Source organism: Caretta caretta, chromosome 21, assembly GCF_965140235.1.
Source record: "Caretta caretta isolate rCarCar2 chromosome 21, rCarCar1.hap1, whole genome shotgun sequence".
In the NCBI taxonomy this organism is placed as follows: domain Eukaryota; kingdom Metazoa; phylum Chordata; order Testudines; family Cheloniidae; genus Caretta; species Caretta caretta.
Genome location: NC_134226.1, coordinates 7,917 through 14,649, shown reverse-complemented (window position 1 = coordinate 14,649; position 6,733 = coordinate 7,917). Strand labels below are relative to the sequence as shown.

The following is a 6,733-nucleotide window of genomic DNA, read 5'->3' as shown; positions in this document are numbered from 1 at the left end:
AGCTTTCTTTGCATTTGCAGCTGCGTCCAGATCTGGTACCGAGTCGCATTGTGACGTGAAGGGTTGTGAATATTTTTCTCTTTGTCTGTCACACAAGTGCTGTATTTTGTAAGCAATTTCAACATACGGGAGTGAAGGCCTGTCTACTGAGGGGAAAGAGATCTCAAGAGGGAGAGCACCTGTCCAATTTCCAAAGATAAGTATATGCCAAAGTGTTTGATGGTCAGAAGCATTTCCGATGTTGAGGCTCTTTCTTTACTTATGGGAGTTCTCTAAACTCTGCTCATTCTTACTGGGCCTGTGAGGGGTGGATGGGAGCTCATTGTATGGAGAAAGCAGTGTGTTTCCCCTTAGCGTGCTGGCAGAGTGACCTGTCTGTAACTAGAGATGCTCCGTTCTAAGTTCTTCTCTCTTACGCAGCACTGGGTTGGCATGACAGGTCACCGCTTCCACCTTGCGTTTTCCTCTACATGGTGGTGGTTTTCTGAGGAGGATGTGAGCATCCTAGGTAGCGATGGGCCCCTGTGGTGTAGGGAAAGGGGGAGAGCCACCACTATCTAGAAGTGTAGCCATTTTCCATGTGGATGACAGTGTTCCATGTGGGGGGTGTAATGTGTAGTAGCTGTTCCCTCTCAAGGAATTGGTATGTAGGTGAGGTCATCTTTCATATTGTGATGTTGGGAGCTTTGTGAGTAGAGTTTATAACTGAGGTTTGCAGTCAAGCTTTGTTTTTATTTTCAAATGCGTCCAGATCCAGTACCGAGTAGTCTCATTCCGTGGAGGGTCATGATTACTTCTCTTTGATTGTCACGACATCTCTGTATGGCTGTCAACATATGGGAGCGAAGGCCCATGTACAAAGGACAAGACAATCTTGAGAGCGGCAGTGGCTGTCAAAAGTTAAGTCTCTGCTGAAGGGTTTGATAGTCAGAAGTATTTGAGCCATTGAGGCTCCTTGTTTAGGGGTGGGAGTCCTCTAAACTCTCCCCATTCTGAATGAGCGCGTGAGGGGTGGGCGGGAGCTTGATGTATGGAGGGAGTGTGTGTTTCCCCCAAGGGAAGGTCGATTGCTGGTAGAGTGACCTGTCTGTAACTAGAGATGCTCCGTTCTCAGTTCTTCTCTCATACGCAGCACTGGGTTTGCATCACAGGTCACTGCTTCCACTTTGTGTTCTCCTCTACGTGGTGGTGGTTTTCTGAGGAGGATGAGAGCATCCTAGTTAGCGATGGGTCCCAGTTGTGGTGGGACACGGGGAGGGCCACCAGTATGTGGATGAGAGTGTTTAGGGTTGGGGGGCGCTTCTCTGAGGGGGGTGTAATGTGTAGTAGGCGTTCCTTCTCTTCAGGAAGCAGTATGCAGGTGAGGTCATGTTTCATATTGTGTAGTTGGGCGCTTTGTGAGTCGGTTTGCAGTCCAGCTTTGTTCGTCTTTGCAGATGCATCCAGATCCGGTACTGTGTTGTGTCGTTCCGTGGAGGGTCGTGACTACTTCTCTGTGACTGTGTCATGACATTGCTGTACGGCTGTCAACGTATGGGAGCGAAGGCCTGTGTACAAAGGACAAGAAGATCTTGAGAGCGGGAGTGGCTGTCAAAAGTTAAGTCTCTGCTGAAGGGTTTGATAGTCAGAAGTATTTGAGCCATTGAGGCTCCTTGTTTAGGGGTGGGAGTCCTCTAAACTCTCCCCATTCTGAATGAGCGCGTGAGGGGTGGGCGGGAGCTTGATGTATGGAGGGAGTGTGTGTTTCCCCCAAGGGAAGGTCGATTGCTGGTAGAGTGACCTGTCTGTAACTAGAGATGCTCCGTTCTCAGTTCTTCTCTCATACGCAGCACTGGGTTTGCATCACAGGTCACTGCTTCCACTTTGTGTTCTCCTCTAGATGGTGGTGGTTTTCAGAGGAGGATGAGAGCATCCTAGTTAGCGATGGGCCCCTGTTGTGGTGGGACACGGGGAGGGCCACCAATATGTGGATGAGTGTGTTTGGGGTGGGTGAGTGCTTCTCTTGGGGGGTATAATGTGTAGTAGGTGTTCCTTCTTTTCAGGAAGCAGTATGTAGGTGGGGTCATCTTTTGTATCGTGTATCTGGGAGTTTTATGAGTAGGTTTTCGGTCAAGCTTTGTTTGTATTTGCAGATGCTTCCACATCCAGTACCATGTTGCCTCATTCTGTGGAGGGTCGTGACTAGTTCTGTCACGGCATAGCTGTGCATTGGTGCCGGATGGATGCTGATGTATGGGAGCAAAGGCCCGTGTACAAAGGAAAGAAGATCTTGGGAGTGGCAGTCAAAGTTGAGTACATAAGAATGGCCATAGTGGGTCAGACCAAAGGTCCATCAAGCCCAGTATCCTGTCCTCTGACAGCGGCCAATGGCAGGTGCTCCAAAGGGAATGAATGGACAGGTTATCATCAAGTGATCCATCCTGTCACCTGATTGCAGCTTCTGGAAAACAGAGGCTAGGGACACCATTGCAGCCCATCCTGGTGAAATAAGTATCTGCCGAAGGGTTTGATGGTCAGAAGTATTTGTGCCATTGAAGCTTCTTGTTTAGGGGTAGGAGTCGTCTAAACTCTGCCCATTCTTAATGGGCGTGTGAGGGGTGGGCAGGAGATTGTTGTACGGGGGGAGCTTGTGTTTCCATGGGAGGAAGGTTGATTGCTGGCGGATTATCCTCTCTGTAACTAGAGATGCTCCATTCTCAGATGTCCTCTCTTACACAGCACTGGGTTTGCATCACTGGTCACCGCTTTATCCTTTTCTTCTCTATTGGGTGTTGGTTTTCTGAGGAGGATGGGAGCATCCTAGTTAGCGATGGGCCCCTGTTGTGGTGGGACATGGGGAGGGCCACCAATATGTGGATGAGTGTGTTTGGGGTCGGTGGTTGCTTCTCTTGGGGGGGGTTTAATGTTTAGTAGGTGTGCCTTCTCTTCAGGAAGCAGTATGCAGGTGAGGTCATGTTTCAGATTGTGTACTTGGGTGCTTTGTGAGTAGGTTTGCAGTGATTCTTTGTTTGTATTTGCAGACACGTCCAGATTGGTACTGTGTCACATTGTTCCGTGGAGGGTCATGACTACTTCTCTGTGACTGTCACATCAGCGTATGGGAGCGAAGGCCTGTGTACAAAGGGCCAGAAGATCTTGAGTGGGAGTGGCTGTCAAAGTTAAGTCTCTGCTGAAGGGTTTGATAGCCAGAAGAATTTTTGCTGTTGAAGCTTCTTGTTTAGGGACAGACGTCCTGCAAACTCTGCTAGTTCTTAACTGGCGTGGGAGGGAGCTCGTTGTATGGAGGGAGTGTGTGTTCTCTTTGGAAGAAGGTTGATTACTGGCAGAGTGACCTGTCTGTAACTAGAGATGCTCCGTTCTCCGTTCTTCTCTCTTACACAGCACTGGGTTTTCATCACTGGTCACCACTACCTTGTTTGTCTGTCCTCTACTGGGTGTTGGTTTCCTCAGGAGGATGTGAGCATTGTAGTTAGCGATGGGCCCCAGTCAGGGTGGGAAAAGGCCATGAGTATTGTGTAATTTTTGAGTATGTTGCCTCTTCAGTTTAACTGTATAGAAATAGGTTGCTCCTTCATTGTGGGTTTGAATGCATCAGGGCTTTTTTGGTGTGTTGAATAGGTCAGTTTAGCAATGGGAATGTGGTATTGTGGCATTTAGCAATAATGTGGCATTTATTGTTTGTGTGCCACAGGGGGATTGGAGTCCAGAACTGAGGGAATAGGCTGGGGCAAGTGCAGCCTGTTTAGTCTACATGATGCCAGTGGGAGCAGGGGAGCTGGTTGCACCTATGAGGTAAGTGTTAAGTTAGAGCTTTTAGTGCACTTCTGTCAATGGGAGTGTGGCTTTGCTGTGTTAGGTGAGGTGGGCTTATTATGCATGGGTTCTCCACCAGTTTTGTATGTGTGAGACAACAGATGGAGAAGACAACATTTGGGTTAAGGTGGTGTTTCTTATCTAGCAGAAGGTTGGATTTAGGTGGGTGGTTAGTGAGGGTGTTGTCATGTGTGCCCTAAAATGTTGAGTATTGTTTTTCCTTAAACATACTGTGGATGTGTGATACAGGTGTGGATATGTGTTAGATATCTTTTGGGGCAGGGGTAGCAGTGGGGAGGGGAGCATGGAAAATATGTAGAGGGACTGAGTTGCAATACTAGGGAGGGGTGAGGGATCTCATGACCTGTGATTCTGGGGTTTGTTACTGTAGATGGTTTCTTGCAAAAATAGGGTGGAATGTGTTGCATCATCTGTGGGTTTGATGGTCAGTACTTGTTGGATCATTTATTTTGTGTTTGCAGATACTTAAGAAGCTTCAGGAGGTGCAGTTTGGAAAAGAATGTTGTGCAAGGTGTGTGTGAGTACTTTTACGGTCCTTTGTGGGGATGGCAGTGGTGGAGGGAAAATAGAGAGCTGACCTCATGTGCTTCTAAGCTGTCTCTTGTCACATATCACTGGTGCTCGCTGCTTTTTGTCATGTACATTACCAATTTTGGTATTGGTTGGGTGGTGGTTCGGTGGGAGGAGAGGGAGCAGAGTCACCTGATTTGTCATAACTTGTAGCAATGGTTACATTGGGTGGGGATGAATGAAGGGTCACAGGAAGCTGCTGTGAGGTTTTCTCAGTGCATGTATCTGAATCGCAGATGTTAGTGCTGGATACTTTTATAGGCATTGGTGTGTTTTCAGTGTCTAAGGATAATGAGCTGATGATGAAAACATGTGATGAAATGAAGAGTAGATAATGCAGGTGCATCTGGGGACATGGAAATGTGACAGTCCTGTGTGGAGGTAGAGGAAATTGTTGTTTGGTTGAGGTAAGTATCAACTAAATTGTGAATATGGAGAACCATTTCCTATATTTGCATGCGGTGGGGTTCTGAGCAAAGAGATTGTCAAGCTGTGTTTTGAGTTTAATATTGGAAGGAGATGTTGGGATTTGGGTAGGGAGTGTAATAGCTTTGGTGAAATATGGTTGATTTTCGGTGTGCAGGTTTCCTGTCAGTCAAGGTGCTCGGTCCTCAACGCTTGTTGTAAATATTGGGGTGTGAAGTCCTGGTGATGGTAATGTATTCTCTTCCTCTACTCACCATTGGTGTGTTCTGAAGATGGTTTGAGATACTCTTTAGGCTGTTGGTTGGTGTGCAGTGCAAGTGTCAAAGTTTTTTGTCATTGTAGGTTCTGTGCAAAGATGGGGTCCAATTTGGCAAAGAACCAGTGAAGCTGAAGTATGACTGTGGGGGACATGAAGTATTTGTTTCCCAAAATGGAAGTGGAGTTGATGTCAGGTTTGCAAGTTAAGTATGGTTATTGATCATGGTATTTTTGTTGGTCTGTTCTATGTTGAAGATGGGAAATGTGTTTCACTGGGTGCATGTCAATGGGAATTTCATGTGCTTTTGTTGTGTTTATTTTGGAATCTGAGATGTTTAGGATTTGTTCTACAGCTGTTGAATGTGTGAATCTGTCTTTGATTCTCATAGGAAGCTATTTCCGTCCATGTGGTCTGAAGGTATTGGTGTTACTGGAGAAGACCCTTGTTTGGAAGAATTGGGGTTCGAATGTATATTTTTTGGATTGCGATGTGAAGTGTCCTCTGTTCGATGGCTAGAATGTAGTAGAGCAGTGGGGCTGGTGTCACTGTGTTCTGGTATCTAACAGAACTGCCAATATCATGAAATGACATTGTCATTTGTGCAGTCTCAACTGGAGAGATTGAGTTCATTTGTTTGGTCACTTGTGTAAAGTGGTTCCTGTAATTACTTGCACAAAATGTAACTTTCTTTTGAAAGGAGTAGTTTGTTTGCCACTTGAAATGTTCTAGCCATCGAAGTTGCAAGAGAACGCTGTAAGGGGTTGTATCATTGTTTTGGGCATTCTGAAGTGTTTGACAATTGTTTTCATATTGTTGTGCATGGTGTATTGGTAGAGCTGCAATGTATAGGTTGGGTTGTGGTCAGATGACTCATCTAGTCATCCATCTGGTAGTGTGCTAAATCACTCCAGTGATTTAGAAACCATGGTGCAGTGCAGTCAAACAGCCAGAAGGCTGATGTTGTTACCAATTTGTCAGCTTCCTGGCTGTTTTGCTGCACTGCACCATGGTTGGGACTGTCCCGGACAGTCTTTGACTTAACTGTTTGCATATGGAGGTGCTGTTGAGGGAGCATTCTGGCCAGTTGCTAGGTGAGTTATGGTTGAGCCCCATACCCACCTGTCACAATATGTGCAAGGTTTTGTACAGGTGATGTTTGGAAGTATATGGAAATGAAACATGAATGTCGCTTTTGGTGATCTCAGTATGTAATAGAGTATATGAATGTATGCCAAATAAAACATTGTCATTGAATTTGTATGCCATGCTGTACAGTGTCCAATATTTATGTACCAGATGCCTTGTTGAGTCAAAAAAGCACTGTGTTGTGGATGAAAGAGCCCTTCATCCAGTGTTTTGGTCTGTTGTATGAACTAAAAACAGCTCTGAACAAATGTGTACAAAGCATGTGTCAAACTCAGTGGTACCCTGCCTTTTGGGGGTTTGGGGGTTTGGGGGTTTGGGGGTTTGGGTTAGGGTTAGGGTTAGGGTTAGGGTTAGGGTTAGGGTTAGGGTTAGGGTTAGGGTTAGGGTTAGGGTTAGGGTTAGGGTTAGGGTTAGGGTTAGGGTTAGGGTTAGGGTTAGGGTTAGGGTTAGGGTTAGGGTTAGGGTTAGGGTTAGGGTTAGGGTTAGGGTTAGGGTTAG

At 46.3% G+C, this 6,733-nt stretch overlaps 1 long non-coding RNA gene across 1 annotated transcript; it reads left to right on the top strand.

Annotated features, from left to right (window-relative positions):
- Nucleotides 1-752: 752 nt before the first annotated feature.
- On the top strand, nt 753-6,326 carry LOC142069743 (uncharacterized). The gene is made up of 4 exons (XR_012665697.1): nt 753-2,287; nt 3,021-3,792; nt 4,296-4,345; nt 4,684-6,326. It is a non-coding gene; the product is annotated as an uncharacterized LOC142069743 (long non-coding RNA).
- Nucleotides 6,327-6,733: the final 407 nt, after the last annotated feature.